We start from the raw sequence: 16,136 nt of genomic DNA, 5'->3' as shown, positions 1-16,136 counted from the left end.
TGATAAAGGGTCTTTGAGTTAAAGCTTCACAAAGATGGGTCCTACTCAAAAAAACTCAAAAATGGCCCTCCAGTCTATGCAGGATTTGACCACGTAGTCACTACTGAGGCACTTAAAAAAATTTCACAGATAGAAGGCCTATCAGTTTGTCTGTAGTCTCAAATGGTTTCACGGTTAAAAAATATTTTGAAATGCACTTCATTTCATTTCTAACCATCTATTCAATAAAAAAGACAAGGTTTTATAATGACAGAAATGCATATTTATGTACACAGACCAATATGAACAGAACATTTTAGTTTTTGCATGTATTGTTTAGCTCAAAAACGCAGCAGATTCGTCTTTCAGTTTGAATTCTCACTAGCTTCATTATACTATCTAAAAGGAATATTCAATGCAAACATATTTCTTGAGATTACACATGTTTGAACATTTCTCTTATTATTTTCAACTCTTCCTTCTGCAGCCTGTATCATCTGCCAGTATGGTGGATCATCATAGGTACGTCCACAGCACAAAGAACATGGTGAAATGGCCCCAACACTTGTCTTGGTGGTTTTCTGGAGGCCAGAAATGATGTTGCCAATGTACCAGTGAGGGTCATAAACAAAGGCAACATATTTTTCAGGCTAGTACTGATCATAGTCAGCTTCAGGTACTACTTGAGGAAGTGTAATGAAGCCTAGGCGTTAACTCAACCTGGTAGACTAATTTCAGCGTCACCTACCTCCAGCCAATGATCTCTTCCGAGAGGGCCACACCTCCACCTCAGCCATCAGCGTAAAAGCCGCACCTCTGTAGCAGCCAATCATCGCCCTTGGTCCCGCTTTTAAGCCCCAGCAATCATGGTTTGTTCGCTTCCCAGCTGTGCTGTGACCCGCCTCCACCCCATCTCCGCCTCTTCCGTCCACGGCTTCTCCCTGCTGCATCTTCACGGGTCTTCCATACCACCTCCAGTGTCCATCCCTAACTCCAAGCTGTTCATCCATTCTGACTTTCATACATCGATGTCTAGTGCCGGGGTCTGATCGCCAAAACTAATATACATGTTAATAAATCTTCCTAATCGCTGCTTTTGTCTGTTTGAGTCTATCCAGTCTATCCAAGCCAAATGAAGAGGACTTCTGTTGGATATTGCCCTGGGTGAGATAGAAGAAATTAACTGATATTTGCACTTGCCCATTTGTACAATAGCACACTAGTAGATCACATAAATAAAGTATAGCCTCAGATTAAAGAAATGTCTACCTCAGTGATGGCGCTGTTTGCCAATATAAAATCTACAACAACGTTGCCAATTTGTGCAGCCATCAACAGGATTATGGACTCATTACAGAATGGCACTTCTTTGCCACAAGCAAAGAGTCCCTGTGATGGGATTGGTGGAATTGTGAAACGTCTTGTAGCCAGAGCAAGTCTGCAGGCAAATACTGAGAATCAGACTCTCACTGCAGAGGACATGTACAAATGAAGACCCATCATACATTGGCAGAGGGAGGAGTTGAAAAAAATAACAGAAATAAGACTAATACTTTAAAAATGTATTTGTATGGGAGAAGAAAGCTCAATTCAAACCGTGCTGGGGAGCTGTTAACAGAAGTACACATTTGTAGAAACAAATAACAGCAGTATCTCTGTGATTTATGGTGCACAGTGCATGCACAATGTGGAACATTCCAGGGTAAATAAAACTGCAAATGTAAACTGTACAGTCAAAGGATCTGTATCATGCTATTTTAGCCACCCCAAATTAAAGTATAGACATTTATATGATATATTGTACCTCTACCAGAAGTATTTTCTGGGGGTATTTTGCAAACCTGGAAGACAAGACACTTCGATTCAGTTAACTCTGCCCCCTCTCTCTGAGCTAATCCACCCATGCAACATTAGCGGTCAAAGAAATATAAATATCACAGCATAAGTGAAGTTACTTCACAATGAAGTTATAAGGAGTTGACTAGTTAATCCACTTTGATTCTGGCGAAGGTTCACCAAACATCCATCAAGAGACAGTCACAGAAAAACACTATTCTGGCTGATAGTCGCCGAATCCCGGAAAGAAATTCCAACTTCTGGTGAGTGGCCTCTTCTTTAGGAAGGTTGAATAAAGTCCTGTACCTCTCGTAGCTAAACACACTTTTCTCTGTGACATTATCGTTAGGTAAGAAAAAGAATAGGCGTGTCCAGAGTAGGTTAGAAAGAGCTCCTTCTTCACAACTTTCAGTGCAAACATGGGGTTTGCTCAGGGGGTGCGTTTGTTTTCTCTTTTTTTTCTTCATTTCTTTCTTATAACAGAAATAATGAAAAGGCTGTTTTATAAATTAAATCAGGCCGTAAGGCTCTTCCTGTTTGACACTATGTGTCACAAGTCAATAATTTTCCAGGGGAGCAGGATTCAGGAGGATTGCTTAGAACTGCATGAATGAAGTAAAAACACTCTGGGGGTGTTTTTGATCAGGTAACAACATGGCTAAAAGCTCCAAAAACTCGATTTTGCATGCTATAGGACCTTTAAGGACAAAGAAATGTGTTTTGAAACTAAAGCATTTGGATGTATTAGACTTCATGTTAGACATTCTGTAAAGCAGACCTGCAGGTGTCCAGCTGAAAGCAAAGCTACGAGTCAGGTCTGAAGGCTGTTGATGTTTTTTTAATAAATGCAAGCATTTTATTCTATTTATTGCGTGAAATGTGGCAATATGGCTTTAAACATTCTTAATTGTATAACTATATCAGTGTCTGCCTCTTTGTGCGTCACTACCTGTGCCCAATATCTATAATAAACATCACACATTTACAAATGTGATCATATTGAATGTTCTGGTGAAAAAAGTAAGCTCTAATATGTCATATCCCGTTTAGATACAAATCCCAAAACAATAGCTGACAACATTTGACAAATCTGATTAGAGTCCTGTGACTAGGGATGTTTGATCTGAGGTTAGGGCAAACAAAAGTGTCGAGATCCATGAGTTACAGCTGGAATGACGCTTTTTAACCATGTTGTTTCTTCACCCTTCCCTCCACGCAGCATACAGGTGGCTCTCTCTGTTCACGCAGCCTGGAGAGAAGGACTTCCCTGCTTTTATCTTCCCCGCGCCGCTCTAATTCAATAAAATGTGTGACACGAAGGTGCTAGGGACAACCGGAGGGAACAACCGCCCCGCGCCCGGATAATTACCCCTCATCTAGCGCTTAACCGGCGTTCCCAGCGCAATCTGCCGGAAATCGCAACAACGCCGTCAGTAATCGAGGACAAAGGGAGACGTTTAGCATCTCTTTGCAATCTGCCAGGGATTAATAACCGTAATGGCCGCGTTCATTTCCCATGGATAGTGTAAGACTCGAGGGAAAGAGCTTTGGTTTTCGGAGCATGTTTTCGCCAATTTTGAGTACGTCCCACTTAGGGCAGGGTATCGTTACATTGTTTTCCCGGTACCAGTACCTTAACGATACTTGGTTTTTGATACTGATACTAAAATATTTGTCATCTAGAACCAGAAAACAGAACAATAATGTATGAAAGATCTGCAAATTTACGGAAAAAATTGGGACAAAACTATACGAAAAATGTATGAAGAAAAAATTTGGGAAAATGGGGCAAACATTTATTCCGATACAAAGCTGGCATCGTGTAACGGCAGCTCTAGTCCTGCTGTCATGGAATGTCCCGAATAGTTTCCTTACAGTGCAGCGGCCTGAGCTGCCGTAAATGTTGTTTTGTCTTTGAGAAAAGCCCATTAGCCACACGAGAAATTCAATCTGGGCACCATTTTCTGAGGAGGGTTTTCAATGGTTCCTAAATGGGCCAACCGGGATAATGACATTTTTAAACATTATTTGTATTTAAAGTTGACCTCAGCCCGTTACAAGCTTCAATGTTAAAGTGTAATATTCCAGCAGTGAGTAAATGAGCAAAAGGAGACGTGACAGAAAGGAAAGTGCACTTATGCTTGATTAAAAATTACTTTCCACGATCAAATCCATATATTTTCTCCAAGGGCAGGCGCTTAGAGTCTATCCTATTGATGATTGAAAGAAGAAAAATAATAAGCAACACAAAGAGAAAACATCAAATAGGCCAATTTAACACAGACACGTGAAATCACAGCATTCTAAAGAGCCCATTGTTTAAAATTGAGGCAGTGAGCAGGTAAGAATTGATGGGTGGTAACTATGGTAACCGTCAAAATGCAGGTTGGTCATTACTCTTCTCTGTCAGTGTGCACTAAGGTCAAATTATTTTCTCAAAAAGGTGTCTAAAATTGCTTTATATATATATATATATATATATATATATATATATATATATATATATATATATATATATATATATATATATATATATATATATATATATAAAACATGTGCAATGTTGACCAAGACAACGGACTTTCAGCCATAAAAAATAATATGTCAGGTTTGTTAATCCTGCCACTTTCAAATAATGATCAAGTACAGCATTTGCCAAATTTCTTTTTGGGGATTTCTTTCAATCAATCAATCAATCAATCAATCACCGGACCTGAAGCTGAATGAGCACCATCTGCATAATTATGGCAGGACACATTATTGCTGCGTATAAACTGACCTGATTGAAGCATGTACATATTGAACAAAAGGGGTCCTAGGATCGACCCTTGGGGAACCCCACAGGTCACGGCCATCTGGTCAAAGACAAAGCTACCAGGTTCCACAAAGTACATCCTGGCGGCCTCGAAATTGGACTTGAACCAGTTCAGAGCAGTTTCAGCTGTCCACCTATATTTTTTTTGTGTGAATCCCGTCATTTCCAAATAATGATCAAGCACACCATGTTCTTTTTGGGGATTTCTTTTCAAATCTGTTCCATAAAGTTATATCGGCCCCTGTCCTCCATCTGAAATTATGACATGATCACATTCCAGAACGTGAGCGCAACCTTCAGTAATCGAGGGGCAGTCCAACAGGAAGACAAAATAAATCCAAAGTTAAAATCGCCAAGCTCTTACTTCAACAATTTCAAATTTCAAACTGACCCACAAAAGTGACTTTTTATCACATCAATCTTAGCAATACAACTACAACTGATTGATTTTAAGAAACAATCCTAGACGACCAAGTGCTTACACAGAATGCAGGAATTTTATTTAGAGGATTATTAGCTTAGTTAGTTAAAATCAATACAATTCAGGAGTTCGGGAATCATTGAGTTTCGTTCATTTGGATAAGAGATTTCCATAAATAAATCAAGCTCAGATACTGTACTACTTTGAAACACTGCATATTCTTACGATTTTTCTATACTGCAAAACAATTAGCCGGTAAGAAGCGCGTTATTGTTGTGAACCTGGTGCAAATGGGGACATCAAACCGAGACTCAGTCCTACAATGTAACAAATTAGATGTGCATTCCAACAGGTTACTTACTACACACAGTCCGTCTTCAAATACACCGTGTTATTACGGCAAAGTTACGACCAAAGGAAACAGAATTTTGCGAGTTTAGCCGTTCGGGAAAGCATTGCAGAGTAATCAATCAGCTCTGGGGGCGCATTCCGACAGGTGCGCATCCAACTCCTGTTCCACCAAACGCAGCCTTTCCTCGGCACAAGAAACAAACAAATAAAGCGAATGACACACATGCTTTTCTATTTTTTTACTCCAACATTTGGCAACATTTGTCTGGAAAAATCTAGCTATTTTTCTCCCTCCGTTTCAAAAAAGCAACCTGTGTACAACCGAGTGCTGCATCACCTATTGGAGACATCAAATAAAAAAATTAAAAAAACAGCTGTCTGATTCGCATAGGAAAAGTGTGGCAGTACCTTCCAATCACGCAGCGCTGCATCCCCCAGATCGGGGGGTGGAAAGCGACGACAGAAGGGGGTGGAAGAGGAGAGACGGGAGAGAGAATCCCCCTCTTTTTAAGCGCCGATCGCCTTGCCCAGCTCTGCCTATGATGGAGCTATAGGGAAATACCCCATAATATTTGCACACGAGGGCTAACCATTTAACCGGCCAGCGTCAGCGCCTGCTGGTATTACTGCCGCCGCTCGGATCAGATCGCAAACGCAGCGAGCACAGAAACAGGAGAGCGGGGGAGAGGAAGGAGAGAGAGAGAGAGAGAAAGTGTGCTAAAAGGAAGCAAGCGAGAGACGCGGAGGAGAGGGGACGAGTGGGAGGAAGCGGCTTACAGGGAAGGAAAGAAGAAGAAGCAAGAAAAAAAAACGTGGGGGCGTGAAGATTCCTGTAAGGCAGGGGGGGGGGGAAAGAAAAGATTGATATAGGAAGCGAAAGAGCTTACCTGATGGCGTCCGCTTGGCACATGTCCGGGACCTAAAACAAAACAACACAAAAATAAGCTTAAAGAAATCCAAGTTGCTTTGCGTATTGACATGGCACCAACTTGCCGCGAGGACTTGCGTGCAATTAAAGGGGAGAGAATGAATGAGGAATGAGGCGAGGCGGGGGCGCAGCGGAACCTCCGTCGCAGCCCAGACTGCCGCAGATGCATGGCGTGCCCCCCCGCCATGAGGAGAACAAACTGGCAGCGAGTCAAAAAAAAAGAAAAAAAAAAGAAAAGGCACAGTCCAAAGGAGAAAGCAAGAAAGAGAGAGAGAGAGGAATGATTGGATGTAAGTGATAGGAATGCAAAGGAGCGGAGAACAGGTGGTGCTATCTGTTGAATGTTCTCATACAGGCTGTGAAATATGGGAAACTATATACTGTATGCAAAGGTACAAATGACATAAGGAATCCACACGTGCCAAAACATACATGTCCATAAATTGTGTTATACGCAGAGATGTAGAGCTCAAGTCCAGGATCCAGGATCTGTGGCACCCTTTCCAAGTCAATTCCGAGATTTGTGACTTGACCATCAAACTGCGGATTTGGGACTCACCGTGCACTCGTGAGTTTCTGAGGGGCCTTTGGCTCGCAGTTCAGCTCAAGGTTCAGGTGCTTGTGGACCATGGACTCGGACTTCAATCACTGCTATTCTGACATGAATGTGCAATCGCTCAAATTATGGTTTTGATTTCAGAGGGAATAAAATGCTAAAAGAATTCAAAAAAGAGAGCATTGAGTGGACCCTGCTTGGAAAATTAAATAAAATAGACTGGACCCGGACTTGGGGTCAGGTTTTGGTGACAGTGATTTTTAATTTGACAAAGACTTGGACTGTGACTTGCACATTCAGAGCTTGAACTTGGATTTGCAAATTGAAGACTTGCACTTGAACTTGACTCACAAAACAAACGAAAAAGACTTTGAACCTGATTTGTAAGGTCTTGAACTTGAAAAATCATCTTGATTTGACAACAAGTCTATTTATACCTAATCAAGGGGGGGGAATGGACACCAGCGGGAAAAGGGAAAGATGGGAACATTGATTTGATAGATTGACAAAACTATTAGAGCAGCAAAAACAGTCTTTATAATTTGACATAAAAGCGAGAAGAAGCTCCTGAAGAAAGACATTTGAAAATCTCCACTATGTTGAACTTCATTATGTTCCACTAAGTATTAGCCGAAAACCAAGCAGCTAAGTCCTCATCAATCACCCGACCTGAACCTGAATGAGCGCCATCTGCATAGTCATGGCAGGACACATTATTGTTGGGTATAAACTGACCCAATGGAAGCATGTATATTGAACAAAAGGGGTCCTAGGATCGACCCCTGGGGAACCCCACAGATGACTGCCATCTGGTCAAAGACAAAGCTACCAGGTTCCGCAAAGTAAACTTGAACCAGTTCAGAGCAGTTTCAGCTGTCCACCCAGTTTTCTTCTTTTTTTTTGCCTATAAAATCCCATGCTTCTTTGTGTCAGAGGCTGTCCAGAACTGTGCGTTTGATATGAAATGTGCAAAATGCATCCATATTCCTGGGATTTTCATTTTGATATTTAGCACGGAGGCTTATGGGCTGTGACACAAGCTGCACTGTTTGCATGTTGTATAATTTAGCCAATGGATTTGATAATGGGTTTTTAATGTGTTTTGATAGCAGCATTTGGAAAAAGGGATACAAGATCAGGCTAGTGTGGTTACTCAGAGTGTAAAAGCTTGTAAGGGATAAGACATTATACGTACATAGCATTATTTCTAGGGATGTCCCGATCCACTTTTTGAGCTTCTGATCTGATATTTTGATCCTTCATGCTGGCCGATACCAATCTGATACCGATCCAATACTGTCTTTTTGTATTATTTCCATCATTATACAGTTGTGCTCAAAAGTTTACATACTCTGGCAAAATTGTTGACTATTTTTTAGTAATATGAAAGATAACACACACACAAAAAAAATTCCACTCATAATTAGTGGTCGTGTGAAGCCATTCGTGGTGAAAAAACTGAGTTTGCTGTTTTTAAATCATAAGGAAAAAGGAAACTACCAAAATGACTTAAACTTTAACTTTACCCCTGTTCTGTGTATTTCCCCCTTTAGCATCAATGACAGCTTGGAGTCTTTTGTGGCAGTTGTGGAGAAGGTTCTGTTATAATCTAATGGTAAAGCGGACCATTCCTCTTGATCATAAAATTTTGATCAGGGTCATTTTTGGTACTTTCTTTTTTCATTATGATTTAAAAATAGCAAACTCAGCTTTTTCACCACAAATGGCTTCACACAACCACTAACTATGAGTAAACAAAAACTTTTCGTATTATCGTTCAAAAATAGTCTTTGAAAAATAGTGAAAAAATAAAAGATTCTGCAAGGGTATATGTCAACTTTTGGGCATAATAATAATAGTTCATAGCATAATTGCAGCCTTTTAAGGTCCTTCATACACAACAGCAAAGCAGTAGATATTAAAGTTTCAGTTCTATCTGCTTCTAAAGGCCCTTCAGGTCTGTATAGGACATAAACACCAGTGGGACCACATGCCTAATTATTATGCATAAACAAGAGAGCGCGAGTGGGTGCGATGCTGAATTTTACCGCAGCACTGTGGAGGCTGGAGCCGCTGCGGATTCACGGCCGACTTTTGCAGGTCCCATCATTAAATCCAATCCAATCTAAGGGTGGGAGATATTGACAACAATGAATATCTTGATGTCGATATTCAGACCATATTTTTGCAATCCTTCAAAGAAATGTGCAAACTGGCAAAGAAGGTCCAGTTGGTCTTTTGACTTGCTGTATCTGACCAATTATTGCATTATTGCAATTTACATCACGGTATGAAAAAGAAATATCACAATAACGATGCATTTTATTCTATTTATTCATCTAAACCTCTACCTTCATCTGGAAGATAAAATAATGTTGCTACAATATTTGTACCTTCAGCTCCATCACAGTGAAATGCTCCTCTAAGTTCACCTGCCTCAGGGCAGTTTACTTGTGGGGATAGACCTATGAGTATTAACATGTTTGGGACATGTGCAGCAACATGAGTCAAATTAATTGTAGTTTTCATAGTTGTCAAAGGTTCACGTCTCTCCCGATGTGGGCGGGGCCGGACACACAGGAGGGAAAGAGGGAAAGAGGGAGACGAGTTTGTCCTGAGACTAGATCTGAAGAAAACAGGTGAGAAGGATATTATTAGCCTTAACTGCATTTGTATCGTGGTTCTTCACCGTGCTGTTAAAAGTTAGGAAAGTTAGCTAGCAAGGCAGTGCTGAAACTTGTCCTGAACCCTTTCCTCACAAATATGAGCGACTCAAGTGACAAACCTCATTCATATCATTAGATTCCTAATCTCTGTAATCGCCCCACGCTGCCATGTTGTTGTTTTGACTGTGTTACGCAGGGGAAGGGCAGCAGGGGAGGGGGCGGCAGGCTCGCACCGCACTACAGTAACTCACAAGGACAACGGAAAAAACGTGTTTGGGGGTCGGATTGTACAAATTATGAAATATCCATCCATCCATCTTCTTCCACTTGTCCGTTGCCGGGTTGTGGGGGCAGCTGTTGGAGCTGTCCAAATCACATTGCACCGGCCCCTTATGGCTCCTCCTGCAGGTGGTGGGTCCACAGAAGGACGGCCTCACGGTTCTAACCGGGCCTGTTGGTCTCTCATAAGAGGCTTCTGAACCGCTCTTTGTCTGACCCGTCACTTAGGACCTGTTTGCCATGGGAGACCCTATAGGGGCCCAACGCCCCCGACAACAGAGCTCCTAGGATCATTCGGGTGCTCAAACCCCTCCACCACGTTAAGGTGGCGGTTCCAGGAGAGGTATGAAATATCCGATATCTTAATTTTGCATATCGTCCAGACAACAATTTGGATATTATCGTCTAAACGATATATGTCTCACCTCTAATCCAATCCTCTCAAAATGCCCAGCTCGGCTACTGATATCGATACTGAATATCGGATCGGGACATCCCTAATTATTTTCAACTTATTTTGGATTTCAGTTTAATTTTTTGTGGATAGGGCACTGCTTCTGATACATAGATGAACACAATTTCCCGAAGCATTGTATATGTCTTGCGAGCTTCCTGTATCTGGATATGATTTGCTTGTATACTTTATTGTCCCCGTAGAGAAATTTGTCCTCTGCATTTGACCCATCCTTCGATCCCGCTGGGGTAACCCGTAAGGAGCAGTGAGCGACGGCAGTGCCACGCCCGGGGACCCATCTCCATGATGTGGAGCCAGGCTGATGGTTAGAATCACCTGGCTGGAGGATTCACCTATTGTACATGTTTTTAGTGGTAGGGGAAAGCGGAGAACCTGGAGGAAACCTACACAGACACGGGGAGAACATACAACTCCACACAGAAAGGCCCCGTCCTGGTGGGAATCGAAGGCGGTACCTTCTAGCTGTGAGGCACGGCCTGCTAACTCCTGCGCTGCCGTGCCACTTTCACAAATCAACCTAAAACATGCACATTGGCTAATGCTTCAGCGAGGTACTCCTGACCATAAACGTAGTTCAGGGGAGATATGCATGATTACCCAAACATGAATGAAATAAATCTAAAATCCAACTACAGGGGGACAATCATAAAAAGCTAAAAACGTGCCTACTCTAATCAAGTACGTTTGCAAAGTAGTAGGTTAGTTATACAATCTATCCAAGTAGCAGTTAACTCAAAAGCTTTAACAAAGTATAACACAACGGCTGTATTTAGGCCAAAGAAAATGATAACAATTATGAGCGCCACTCGACTGTCTCTAAACAGTTATGTAACTCGTCATTATCCTATTGAGCGTTGACGGTGTGTTGTGTAATATGTTCTGATTCCAAAAGAAAACCTGGTTGTAATAATGTATCAGTCCACATCACCTGCGCAAAAGAGACATTTGTTTTTTCTTCCCACATTTGAGCTGAAAGGAAACTCGATTTCAAAGTGGATATATCATGCAAAATCAACTTTCATAGATGTTAAGTGTGTTGTAACAGTGTTCCCTCGTAAAAATCATTCAAAAACTTCATTATAGCAGTGATTCCGATTTAATGTGCGTTCCGATGTGGATTTCTTGGATTTTGATGTGTAATAGATAGAACCCGGAAGTGTCCTCCGGATTTTCAAAGCCCAAAATCCATCACCAGATGCATTCTGAGCAGTTCCTCGTCCATCGCGTCGCCATTGCTATGTTAACATGCCGTTGACTAAAAATGAACTGTCGTATATTGTTTTGAGCATGCTAGCCAGCAGAGAGAGTTCCAACCAAGCTTTGAGACAATGCAGCTGTTGGCGATAAAAGATAGCAAAGCATCATCAGCATCATCCATTATACTTTCGAAGACCACATTGGAAGGTGTTTCATACTTTATGTGTTTTCCTTGGTCAATATTTGTATTGTATACATGTACATATTTAACTAAATAAATTCATATCATATACGCATACCATATCCGTTGACACTTTTGCACAGTATGGCAGTGTTTTTGAAATAGCTTAACGGCTGTATAAATGACTAAATACTAAATATTACAGCCTGCTATGAGAGCTCATGACATAATGTATTCTCCCCACAGGGCCCATTGCTTTAATAAGACATTAAGATTAATTATTGATGAGAATTTAATATACAGCACAATAATCTATTTCCAAGATGGAAACGAGCTGGAAGGAACCTATAGAGATAGACATCAGACTCAGAGTTATTCTTAAGTATTCATGTTCATTTAGCAAGAGCTTTTCAGGTAGTCAACTGACCTGGGCTGTTTTGAGTTGAGGGCGTTTCAGATACTCTTTCTACTCATCTATTCATCCTGGATTGAAGAATGGGTTAAATGTAGGACGATTTTCCCAACAGAGACAATTTAGTCTACGAACATTAACGAATACAAACAACTGACACGGTTCCTTGGTTATGATTTCCTCATCACACTGCGTAACACTTTGGCCAAGCAATGCCGTTATATACACCGCGTTCCAAAATTCTTATGCAAATTGTATTTCAGTGTCAAAAAGGTTAAAAAAAAATAGGTTTTTCAATGAAACTCATGGATGGCATTGTGTCTCAGGGCTCTTTGAATCACTGACATTAATCTCAGAGACCTGGGATGATTAGTTTTCAGGTTATGCCCAGTTAAGGGAAAATCTACTGAAAAAGGATGTTCCACTTTATTAAGCAGACCACCATTTTCAAGCAATATGGGAAAGAAAAAGGATTTCTCTGCTGATGAAAAACGTGAAATAGTTGAATGCCTTGGTCTAGATATGAAAACCTTCGATATTTCATGAAAGATTAAGCGTAATCATCGTACTGATAAGAGATTTGTGACTGATTCAGAGCACACTTGGGTTTGTGCAGATAAAAGCACAATAAGGACGGTTTCAGCCAGACAAACACATCAGATGAATAGAACAGCTGCTACAAAGCAGCAGACAGGTATTTGAAGCTGCTGGTGCCTCTGGAGTCTCCCGAACATCATGTTGTAGGACCATCCAGAGCGGCAGTTGTGCATAAACCTTCAATCCAGACCTCCCCTAAACTGTTCATTGAAGCTGATGAACAGAAACGGCTGCAGTGGCTCAGAAATACATGAGGACTCATTTTCAAACAGTCTTGTTCACTGATGAGGCCGTGTAGCCCTGGATGGTCAGATGGATGGAGTAGTGGATGGTTGGTGAACAAGGCTGTGACGTCAGTCAGGAGGGGGCGGAGTCATGTTTTGGGCCAGAATCATGGCGAGAGAGGTGAAGGTGTGAAAATGACCTCTGAAAAATATGTGGAGTTTCTGACTGACCACTTTCTTCTATGGTACAAAAAGAAGAGCCAAGATCATCTTCATGCATGACAACGCACCATGTCATGCTGTAAAGAATACCTCTGCATCACTGGCTGCAGGGTGGGAGGCAGTTTAATGATTAAGATTTTTTTAAGCTGCTATCACAGAAGGGCTCCGATGGTAAAATATAACTTGACCTGTTAAGATTTTTTTTATTTAAATTGCTTTTGATTTCAGTAAATATAACCTCTTAAGGCTGCAAATTCCACAAATGATTTTCAGTTAATTACAAGCTTTAAAATGTATTGAAATGATGAGTTGCATAATAATACTGTTATCACTGGGAGATTTTTTCAACCACATTTAAATGATTCTCTACCAATTAAAGACTTGAAAATGATGCTGACTCTCATTTGACTTGACTGTTTAGAAAATCAGAGAAAAATGTAATTTGCCTAATTATTTGGAACGCGGTGTATTTGTCATCGTTCATCTGTCATCTATTATCTGTCAAAGTAACTGAACAAAAGTTATTCCTGACTTGTCCACAGAGCCGTGCAAATGTCTGGAAATCAAACTCCCAACAGTGAGATAAGGTCACTCGCTCGTTGTAAGTACTTCAGTCTGAAACTCAATCGTTATTACACTTTTTGAACAATTTCCCAGTAATTCACGCAATGATTCTTCCAAATGATGTCCCCGGGGTGTTGAGCAAACTCCGAAGGGCTTTTAATCCAAAGAGTTTTCACCACAGAAGGTCGATTGCCGGCGCAAAGTTATTTTTTTCCTTTTCCTTGCACAAGTACAAGGATTTGTGTTAGCTGAAACTTCACTGGCAGACACACACAAACCCCCCACGCCATCACCACCCACCTTTTTTCCAAGCAGTTGCTAAGGTGACGGCAAAGGCAGAATTTTAATCAGGCGATAAATGAAGGCAGCGCGATGGGCTCTTTTATTATTAAATGGCAGCTGTAGCGCCATTGGAGAGCTCCCCTGTCAGGTACGGTTAGGAGCGTTAAGGGGAGGAGCGCGGAATCAATGCAGATTACAAGTTCGCCAACATGTTTGATTAAAAGTCTCCAGATGTGAAGCAGCCAGACGACTCGCCTCTATTTATTCCAATCGGGAAAGTAGTCTGGACACGAAGCCTGGAGATGCAGCTTCAAGCGAAGGCAGGAGTTATATCTACAAGCCAATCAGAGGCCATGACGGAGGTAGAGTGACAGAATCAAACATGGCGGCGCAGAAGTGGCTCAGGAGAAGGTTTTGTGGCGATTTTTCCACAAAACAGAGGTCGTGTTCTTTTATGTTTCTGAACAGGGAAAATAAGACCAATCCGAAAAGACTTCACGGAAATTGTTGTAAAAGGTATGCTTGATCAAATACCAGAACTTCAGAAAGATTAGCATGAGCTGCAAGAGCGAGCCAGGGTTTATACAGGCAGAAACAAGTCAAATCTGATGCTTTTCAATGCCATTTTCTAATGCCCAAATACTATATTTTAATGCCACAAACGCAGAAAAAAAAAATGTCTTAAGATTTGCAAACCTTTCATCAAACAGAGGAAAGAGAATTGAACGAAACAGGAAACTTTTGAGTGAAAAATGTGTTCAGTACTTCATCTAAAACTGCAACTGAACATGCTTTATATATAACAGTTTGGGTATTTTCGATGTTTTTGTACGGTAAAAATTGTTGAGCAATGTCAGAATTTTCCAGTAAATCTAGATTTACTGCCAGTTTGAATCTAATTTAATACTTTTTAACTACATTTAAGACCGTGATTTTTTGTCTAAAGACATTGAATGACATAATGCTTTTCAGTGCCCTACGGAAACCTGACATAGAATCGATCACACTATCTAGACAAAATGACTTCTTTACTGATGTCAGGCCAAGGCAAAACAGCCACAGAGTTGTCTGTTGCTGAAGTTTACATGAAACAGCTCAGGTCACAGAAGCACAATATTAAGTTGGCCCATTGACGTTCGCCACAGCTGTAGAATGTTTAAAACTACAACAACTACAAAAAGGGTACAGAGTGACGCTCGCTCAGTGAGCCGATCTGAGAGGGTCGGTTGACTTTCAGTTGACTTACTTTCAGTGGTGCCCAGACCCACTTTCCTTCCATCAGACAGATGTGGGTCTGGCTGGTCAGACTAAACGCACAGAGGTGTGAGTACAGTAGGCAAAATGTCTACTCAGGCAAGAGTCAAAAGTTCCAAATGAATACTCAGCTGAAAGTAGAAAAGTCTTTGGAAATAAAAACAATATCTTCAGTAATAAGTTATGTTAAATTATTGACACAATCCTGCTTACAATTCCTAAAACTCACTTCGCTGAACACATTTCTCAGAAAACAAGACTCTTGGCAAAACTTTAAACATAATTCATGTTTTGCACACAGTTCCCCAAACTATAACTCTATCTTAATCAGATTTGGACCACGTATTTCAAGTGTGTGATAATGACAATAGGAGTTTGCAGTTTAGGGAAATTTGTGCTATTTGTCATGAACAGTGAACAGTGAAAAAACGACAACAGATTATAGAAAGATGTAAGTTCTCAGTCATCCAGGTGGTTCATTCTATCTTATAGGTTGAAAACAATTGAAAGCTGACGTTTCACTCTCATCTGTATCTCTATCTATCGTTAAGAAAAACTGCCAGTGAGACACAGAGCAAAAAGGATATTTTTCCATTCAAAGTTTATGACAAAAAGCTTAGAGTGTCTTATTAGTTGATGGACAATCACCATATGGCCACTACAGCCGGTCATTAGTTCCAATGGATTACTGGCTGGCCGTAAATTGGACAGAATTTCACCACTCACCAAGTTGATGCCGCGGGGCAGAGAGGTAGACCTACACGGAGCCCTGGCAAACAACTCTGGCTGCACCTCCAAAAACGGCCGACCCTTCTTCTCTGGGAACCCCTGGCAGAACTGCGGCGGTGGCGGTATCACAAATTTGCCCTCCACGTCCGAATTTTCCGAGTCGTCGCT

The 16,136-nt window shown here is 41.1% G+C and overlaps 2 protein-coding genes across 3 annotated transcripts in view; both read right to left on the bottom strand.

The window, feature by feature from the left end:
- The window catches only part of LOC306975238 (brain-enriched guanylate kinase-associated protein), a 71,093-nt gene extending 64,609 nt beyond the window's left edge, over window positions 1-6,484 (bottom strand). The window contains exon 1 of one of the 2 annotated variants that reach the window (XM_079572724.1): window positions 6,290-6,484. The gene's annotated coding sequence lies outside the window, so the exon portion shown is untranslated. Of the gene's footprint in view, window positions 1-5,810; window positions 6,072-6,289 lie in introns of those variants that run through there. The other variant, XM_079572723.1, reaches the window with a different exon arrangement.
- LOC306975298 (cytosolic 5'-nucleotidase 1A-like) overlaps window positions 1-16,136 on the bottom strand; it is a 225,445-nt gene that overhangs the window by 171,959 nt on the left and 37,350 nt on the right. The window lies entirely within an intron of this gene.

Source organism: Gobius niger (genome assembly GCF_951799975.1).
Source record: "Gobius niger genome assembly, chromosome: 15".
NCBI classification, from domain to species: domain Eukaryota; kingdom Metazoa; phylum Chordata; class Actinopteri; order Gobiiformes; family Gobiidae; genus Gobius; species Gobius niger.
This window is presented reverse-complemented; position numbering and strand designations above follow the sequence as displayed.